At 40.0% G+C, this 9249-nt stretch overlaps 1 pseudogene; it reads left to right on the top strand.

Moving 5' to 3' along the window:
- The first annotated feature begins 454 nt into the window (after positions 1 to 454).
- On the top strand, positions 455 to 5300 carry LOC133254419 (eukaryotic translation initiation factor 4E-like; annotated as a pseudogene).
- The last annotated feature ends 3949 nt before the right edge of the window (positions 5301 to 9249 follow it).

Raw genomic sequence — 9249 nt, 5'->3', positions numbered from 1 at the left:
TTTTATGACACATTTGGCTTCCTGATCTTAAGATTTCTCAGTGTTAAGGTTCACAATAATTCATGTTGTATCCCTAGGGCTAGTCTGGGCACATGCCTAATAAGTGTATGTTTTTATTCTAAGTGATCTTTTTTTTAAATCACCAAAATAGTATGCGATCTAAGCTTCCAGGAAATTTCAACAAATTTAAGTATCATGACTATCCAGCACTGCTATCCACATTCAAAAGCAGTAACTAAAGACTGACTTAAAACTAGTGTTTCAAGAGGTTCAGGAAACTCCTCACCTGCACCCTAGGACTCATCACCTCTCCTCCATGACCCTCCTGAAAATCACTGCATCGAGCAGGATGTTATGAAGAGAAAGCACCATACTGTGAAGGGCATAGTTGCATGGGGGAGAAGATTGAAAAGCCTGTGTTTAGTTTCAAAGTTTTAGACTGGTTTTTCTTAACCAAAGCATTTGAAATACAGAGTTTTATAAGGAGAAATAAAATAACCCATGCTTTGAAGTACTTTTAAAATAACTTATTATGGAGAGGGATCTAAGATGGTGACTGTGGAACCAGAAACCACCTCTACTCCTAATTCCTACCTGCAGAGAAAAGAGAAATCTATCAGGAGGTGGCTAATCCAGAACAATATATGAAACATCCCTTACAGAACAGATGGGCACTCTGGCTTTTTAAAAATGATAAAAGCAAAACTTGGCAAAAGCAAACCTTCAGCTGATCTCTAAGTTTGATACTCTTGAAGGCTTTTGGGCTCTGTACAACCATATCCAGTTGCCTAGTAATTTAATGTCCAGCTGTGAATACTCACTTTTTAAGGATGGAATTAAGCCTATGTGGAAAGATGAGAAAAACAAACAAGGAGGATGATGGCTAATTACACTGAACAAACAGCAGAGGTGAAGTGATCTCAATCGCTTTTGGCTACAGATGCTGCTGTACCTTATTGAAGAATCTTTTGATGATTACTGACTTCCCTGGTGGCTCAGACGGTAAAGCATCTGTCTACAATGTGAGAGACCTGGGTTCGATCCCTGGGTTGGGAAGATTCCCTGGAGAAGGAAATGGCAACCCACTCCAGTACTCTTGCCTTGAAAATCCCATGAATGTTGGAGCTTGGTGCAGGCTACTATCCATGGGGTCACAAAGAGTTGGGCACGACTGAGCGACTTCACTTTCACTTTTCACAGTGATAATATATGTGGTGCTGCTGTTAATGTTAGAGCTAAAGCTGATAAAATAGCAATATGGACTCTTGACTGTGAAAAGAGAGACACTGTTACACATAATAGGGAGGGTAGACAATCAGATTGATTATATTCTTTGCAGCCAAGGATGGAGAAGCTCTATACAGTCAGCAGAAACAAGACCGGGAGCTGACTGTGGCTCAGATCATGAACTCCTTATTGCCAAATGCAGACTGAAATTGAAGAAACTAGGGAAAACCACTAGACCATTCAAGTATGACCTAAATCAAATCCATTATGACTATACAGTGGAAGTGAGAAATAGATTTAAGGGACTAGATCTGATAGACAGAGTCCCTGATGAACTATGGATGGAGGTTCATGACATTGTACAGGAGACAGGAATCAAGACCATGCCTGCCAGGAGCCAGCATGAGGACCTCCGCCTGTGGCAAAGGTCATGAGGAAGGAGGTTCAACATACGGAAAGGCGGGATTGAGCCTCAGGAGTCCTCCTGGAAATTCTCGAGCATCTACCCCCAAAACCAGAGACTGCCTACTTTACTACTTTGTGCTCTCACCTACACCTCTGACTTTACGGGGGGCTGTCCCCCACCACCTCTTTCGGAGAAGGAGTTAACTTAGAGCTCCAGTTAATAATAATTCCTGGGTGTGATAGGAGTGTTTCAATCTACAAACTCCTCTGAAGGTTCTCTAGCTCGCCTGACAGGCTTGTCTGGCCACATGTGATTGTTCACAGCCTCCCAACCGTGAGAGGCACGAGATGCTTTAAACCTTCTAAAAACAGATTCTTTTGAGAAGTTAGAAAATTATTAGTGTAGTATAGTGGGCTGATTAGAAATTGTATTGGTGAAGGATTTTTCATTTGTTGAGCCAATGTTTACTGCTAAGTCTCCATATCCCCTGCCCTTATACACATTAATGAATATATAGAAGAAATAAGTATTAACCTTTGATATTAATCACGTTAGACCTTAGGCTAAGCAAATTCTTTCCTTAATTAAAACCCACTACACCCTCACCCTATAAGAATGTAACTTTATCTGGTGCCTTCGGAAGGTGGCATTTGTTTTAAGAATAATCACCCCTGGAGAAATAAGTGTTCTGGTTGACTGACTGCTGTCACAAGGAGAGGGTCATAAGTTGTCAGCATGCCCCCTGGCCAGAAGATGATGTAACACCCCTAAGACCTCTGTATACATTTGTATGAAGCACCTGACTTTAATAAAAGTCAGGACTGCTGACCCCGCGTGACTTTTGTATAACATCTCAGTGTATAAAAACAGACCCTGGAAAAATAAAAAATGGGATCAGTTCCTTGAAAGACTGGTCTCCCCATGTCGTTCTTTCTCTCACCTTCTGGCTGAATCCCCATCTGGAACGTGGAGGCTCGTCAAGCCTACTAATTATGCCTGGGCTTCTAAGATCTGACTGGGGAGGCCTTAGTGTCTCCTCTCCTTTGGGAGAACGGGAGGACGCCTGTGGCCTACATAGGTGATGTAAATTCCTTATTTTGGAATTTTATTGGCTTTCCACGTAAACCAAGTTATTCAGCCTCTTTTCTCCACTGAATTTTCTCGATGAGCTATCCTTATTCTATTACTCTTTATAACTCTAATTAATATTTAATTAAAGCTATCATATCCTGATCGCCGAAGCCGTTTCTCCTTTGAATTTCCCTGGATCCACTGGGGCTGGACCCCGGCATATGCCCAAGAAAAACAAATGCAAAAAAGCAACATGGCTGTCTGAGGAGGCCTTAAAAAGAGCTGAGAAAAGAAAAAAGGAAAGATATACCCATTTGAATGCAGAGTTCCAAAGGATAGCAAGGAAAGATAAGAAAGCCTTCCTCAGTGATCAATGCAAAGAAATAGAGGAAAACAATAGAATGAGAAAGACTAGAGATTTCTTTAAGAAAATTAGAGATACCAAGGGAACATTTCATGCAAAGATGGGCTTAATAAAGGACAGAAATGGTAGGAACCTAACAAAAGCAGAAGATGTTAAGAAGAGGTGGCAAGAATACACAGAAGAACTGTACAAAAAAGATCTTAATGACCCAGATAATCATGATGGTGTGATCACTCATACTTACCTAGAGCCAGACATCCTGGAATGTGAAGTCAAGTGGGCCTTAGGAAGCATCACTATGAACAAATCTAGTGGAGGTGATGGAATTCCAGTTGAGCTATTTCAAATCCTGAAAGATGATGCTGTGAAAGTGCTGCACTCAATATGTCAGCAAATTTGGAAAACTCAGCAGTGGCCACAGGACTGGAAAAGGTCAGTTTTCATTCCAACCCCAAAGAAAGGCAATGCTAAAGAATGCTCAAACTACTGCACAATTGTACTCATCTCACACGCTAGTAAAGTAATGCTCAGAATTCTCCAAGCCAGGCTTCAGTAATACATGAACCATGAACTTCCAGATGTTCAAGCTGGTTTTAGAAAAGACAGAGGAACCAGAGATCAAATTGCCAACATCCGCTGGATCATCAAAAAAGCAAGAGAGTTCCAGAAAAACATCTATCTCTGCTTTCTTGACTATGCCAAAGCCTTTGACTGGGTGGATCACAATAAACTGTGGAAAATTCTTGAAGAGACGGGAATACCAGATCACCTGACCTGCCTCTTGAGAAGTCTGTATGCAGGTCAGGAAGCAACAGTTAGAACTGGACATGGAACAACAGACTGGTTCCAAATAGGAAAAGGAGCACATCAAGATTGTATATTGTCACCCTGCTTATTTAACTTATATGCAGAGTACATCATGAGAAATGCTGGGCTGGATGAAGCACAAGCTGGAATCAAGATTGCTGGGAGAAATATCAATAACCTCAGATATGCAGATGACACCACCCTTATGGCAGAAAGTGAAGAACTAAAGAGCCTCTTGATGAAAGTTAAAGAGGAGAGTGAAAAAGCTGGCTTAAAACTCAACATTCAGAAAACTAAGATCATGGCATCCGGTACCATCAGTTCATGGCAAATAGATGGGGAAACGGTGGAAACAGTGTCAGACTTTTTGGGGGGCTCCAAAATCACTGCAGATGGTGACTGCAGTGATGAAATTAAAAGACGCTTACTCCTTGGAAGGAAAGTTATGACCAACCTAGACAGCATATTAAAAAGCAGAGACATTACTTTGTCAACAAAGGTCCATCTAGTCAAGGCTATTGGAGAAGGAAATGGCTACCCACTTTGGTATTCTTGCCTGGAAAATCCCAGGGATGGGGGAGCCTCGTAGGCTGCAGACCACGGGGTCGCTGAGAGTCGGACACAACTGAGCAACTTCACTTTCACGCATTGGGGAAGGAAATCGCAACCCACTCCAGTGTTCTTGCCTGGAGAATCCCAGGGACAGGGAAGCCTGGTGGGTGCTGTTCATGGAGTCACAGCAGTCAAGGCTATGATTTTTCCAGTGGTCATGTATGGATGTGAGAACTGGACTATAAAGAAGACTGAGCACAGAAGAATTGATGCTTTTGAACTGTGGTGTTGGAGAAGACTCTTGAGAGTCCCTTGGACTGCAAGGAGATCTAACCAGTCCATCTTAAAGGAGATCAGTCCTGGGTGTTCATTGGAAGGACTGATGTTGAAGCTGAAGCTCCAATACTTTGGCCACTTGATGTGAAGAGCTGACTCATTTGAAAAGACCCTGATGCTGGGAAAGATTGAGGACAGGAGAAGGGGACAACAGAGGATGAGATGGTTGGATGGCATCAGTGACTCAATGGACATGGGTGTGGGTGGACTCCAGGAGTTGGAGATGGACAGGGAAGCCTGGCGTGCTGCAGTTCATGGAGTCGCAAAGAGTTGGACATGACTGAGCAACTGAACTGAACTGAGACAAGGAAAGGTTAGAACTTCCTCCAAAGATAGCTGTCCCATGAAGGCACAGCTACTAAGAGTGGCTCCACCGTAAAAAGTAGGTGTGTTGTTTAAGACGACACCTTCTGAGTATTCTCATAGGAGACTGTGTCAAGCAATCAATATTTGGGAGCTGAACCAAAGCCTATTCAAAAGCACATTGGATGGCATTTAAATTTGATTTCCAGCTAAATGATGTTAAGAAATAAGGGAAGCCTCAGTTACCTTTATCCTGTATTTCTGTGTTTATATTTTTTTTTTTAATTTTTGGCTAGAGTGTCCACTGTCCACTGGGGCTTCCCTGATAGCTCAGTTGGTAAAGAATTTGCCTGCAATGAGGAGACCCCAGTTCAATTCCTGGGTGGGGAAGATCCCCTGGAGAATAGATAGGCTACCCACTCCAGTATTCTGGCCTGGAGAAGTCCATGGACTGTATAGTCCATGGAGTCACAAGGAGTGGGACACAACTGAGCGACTTTCACTAGGTCTACATCACTAGGTCCACTGTCCTTCAAGAATTCGAGTAGGCATCATCTCCAGAATCCATAATGTTCCTGGCCCATTCTGTAATAGCTTAATTAACCATTACAAACACATTTGATTCATCTACAATAGTAAAAAAAAAAAAAAGAATTTGCATTTCTGTGCCTTACAAGAGAACAATTCTGTTTATATTCCATTGTATGCAGGAGCACATTTTGCTAGTTTGAAGGAATATGATGCACAGTTTTCTAGCAGTTCTGTTTCTTTTTACAGAATTGTCTGTGTTGTACTCTTGCTGATGGCTGCTAGATTTTGTTTCCCTACTTGACAACATTGATGATTCTAATGATAACATTAGGGATTAGTGATAACATGTTAGTGATGGTTAATGTTAGTGATAATGTTAGTTAATGTTAGTGATAACATTAGTGGTTTCAGTTTTTCATTTGTTTTGCTTTTCTTTTTTTTTTTTCTGTATGTAACATTAGTGAAGCGTACAGAAATATGACACAAAGGTGAAATAAACATTAATCTGTGCATTCTTTGGTAATTTTGTTTGTTTTTTGTAACTACAAAGCCTTGCTACAAATTTATGCATTTCTTTCAAATCAGTGATCTGTTTGTGTGATTTTCTAGACAAAGTTGTGGATTATAAAAAAAAAAACCATGATAATTACATTCCTAATTAGAATTGTCATGCTCAGTCACTTCAGTCGCATCCAATGCTTTGTGATCCCGTGTACTGTAGCTCAGCAGGTTCTTCTGTCTGTGGGATTTTTCAGGCAAGAATACTGGAGTGGGTTGCCAAGCCCTCCTCCAGAGGATCTTCCTGACCTAGAGATTTGAACCTGAGGCCCCTCGTCTCCTGCACTGCAGGTGGATTCTTTACCACTGAGCCATCAGGAAAGCCCCAATTAGAATTAGTATCTCTGTTTTTTAACTCTGTTTTTTAATGCTGTATTTTAACACTTTGTACTACATAGGTTATTTTGCTTTGGTTAAAAAAATAGCTAAAAAATAAAAAGTATAAAAGCGGTCCCACTCACATTAAGATAATGTACAAAAGTGTAAACAAAATGTGTACCATTAATTGTCTTTTAGACAATAAATAAATAAATCACTTAAGATAGAACTCGCAGAAAAGAATTCCTGGATAATACTTTAATAAAGAACTTTATTAAAGTGTAACCACTAGATGTCAGCACTTATGAACGGCAATCCCACCCACAGTTCTGAGGTCCGTGTCATTTTTTTTCTTTATTATGATTGATGAAAAAAGATAATTGGTAAATAAAATGTTTGCTTGAAATACATAAAATACTATATTTAGAAAATAATAAATTCAATTATGACAATTCTCAAAACAAGAACAAAATCTCAATTTAAGTGACCAGTTTGCAGACCCTGGAGGTTCACAAACTGACCTTTGCCAGGACAAAATTCTAAGTGCAAGGATTCTCCACAAGCAATACCGAATCATCTCAATCAAATAAGTGGAGTCTGAATCTGTCTTTGGGATTTCCTTCAGGTCATGAGAGCAAGATGTTCTTCATGAAAGAACCACACTAGTTATGGTCCTGCACACATGCTGCCTGTGTAGCTTTTTGGCACCTGCCCAACTATTTTCAGTCTCTTCTTTTAGATTTAGGTCATGGAATCACTGAGTTCCCTAGTGCACCTCTTTTGCTGCACAGTCAACAAAACAAACCAAAAATCACTGCACCAACAGAATGCTTAAAATACGAAAGTTGTTTGCTTGTTTTTCCTAGAATATAAAAATCCCTCTTGGGCTACTTCTAAACAGCAAAACCAAGTGAGAAGCACCAAGAGAAAGGAGCATGGCAAAGGTGTGTCGACTGGGCGGGGTCTGTGAGCCTGGCTGAAAGTACTGCAAGTCTAATTAGCTGCTTAATGAACCATTATTAAGCTGTCTGGGGTTGAGTGAGGAATGTACACACTTGGCTCAGCTGACTGGCATCATTTTGCTCCGAGTCTGAAATGAAACAATAGAATGTGTTAGGCCATTAGATATTTTCATAGATAGCCTTAGAGATCTCTTCTGTAACAGTTCTACAATATGCGAGGCTCTATAATACAGCTAGTCTGTTGCATCACCTGAATTTAGTTTTAAGAAAATGAAAAGGGCTTTTCTCATTTAAAAATAAAAATATGGCAAAAATCATACCACAGAATTAACGTTTCTATTGAGCATGTCTTATGACAGAGAAGGAAAATAAGGCACTAATCCTGCTTTCCATTTTCCCCAGCCTCACCATTTTGTTTGCATGCTCTGAGAATTTTGTCCCAGACTATTAGTTAAATTATTGTTATACACCAAGATTTTCTTTTAGTGATTTTAAGATTTAGATTCTGCCTTCTAAGTATAATTACCAGAGTTATTTGAACTTAATTCTGTGTTTAATGTATATCGGCAGGTCTTTCCTACACAACTTGATCATATGTTTTCCTTTACATTTTAAAGATGAAAAAATAAATTCTTAGAGTGCTTTTGTTTACTTGTTTTAGTAAATACTATATGGACAGTTAGAGATAGAATTTGGGTTATTTGACATTCTTTTCTTGCTTTGTAGAGTCCTTATTTTCTTTAATCTAGAATCAAAGAAATTTTGTAAAATTTTGTTCTTCCAAAGTGTGCTCTTCATCCTCTAGTCCATTCTGGTTTTGTTCTAGCATTTTTGCACAGGTTTCATAGGAGTGTTTCTTGCAATTTGCTGAAAAAATAGTGTGGTAGAATCATCTTAATGCATGTCTTTACTCACTTGGGGACCTCTGAATCACTACCTTAGAATACAAAGGTAGAGGTTTCATTTTGATGCTTTTTATCCTATAATCAACCAGTCCCCTTGTTGCCTAAGGGTGGAGGCGTGGGTGGGGTTAAAAGCTTCTGGCTGAAAGAAGCTTTATGTTAAAAAAAGAAACTCCACCACTGTCCAGGTATGCCAAATTGTGAAGAGTATTTTATTGTTCTTATTCAGTGGAATGTCCTTGGGTATTGGCTTTTTCTCTACTTTAAGGATAAGTCAAAATTTGGTTAAATACACACACTACTATATATATAAAATGGGTAACCAACAATGGGCATAGCACAGGGAACTAACCTTAATATTAAAAGAAGAATTATTTATTTGGCTGTGCTGGGTCATTGTTGCTGCACAGGCTTTTCTCTAGTTGCAGAGAGCTGGGGCTACTCTAGTTGCAGAGAACAGGCTTCTCATTGGGGTGGCCTCTCCTGTTGCAGAACACACAAGAGCTTTAGGGTGTGCGGGCTTCAGGAGCTGTAGCACCTGGGTCAGTAGTTGCAGCTCCCAGGCTCTAGAGCACAGGCTCAGTAGTTGTCGCGCACAGGCTTAGTTGCCCTATGCATGTGGGATCTTACCAGACCAGGGATAAAACCTTTGTCTCCTGCTTTGGCAAGCGGATTCTTTACCACTGAGCCATTAGGAAGCCCTAACCTCTATAGATTTTATAATAATCAATAAGGGAAAAGATCTGAAAAAGAGTACATATAGATACATGCATATATATGTACACATACATATGAATGATTGTACTGTACATCTGAAATTAACAGGACATTGTAAATCAACTATACTTCAATAAAAACAAATAACAATGACAACAAACAAAACCCCAAAGACTTTAGTTGAGAAATCAGGTC

The sequence above is a fragment of the Bos javanicus genome, chromosome 9, assembly GCF_032452875.1.
Source record: "Bos javanicus breed banteng chromosome 9, ARS-OSU_banteng_1.0, whole genome shotgun sequence".
NCBI lineage: Eukaryota > Metazoa > Chordata > Mammalia > Artiodactyla > Bovidae > Bos > Bos javanicus.
This window is presented reverse-complemented; position numbering and strand designations above follow the sequence as displayed.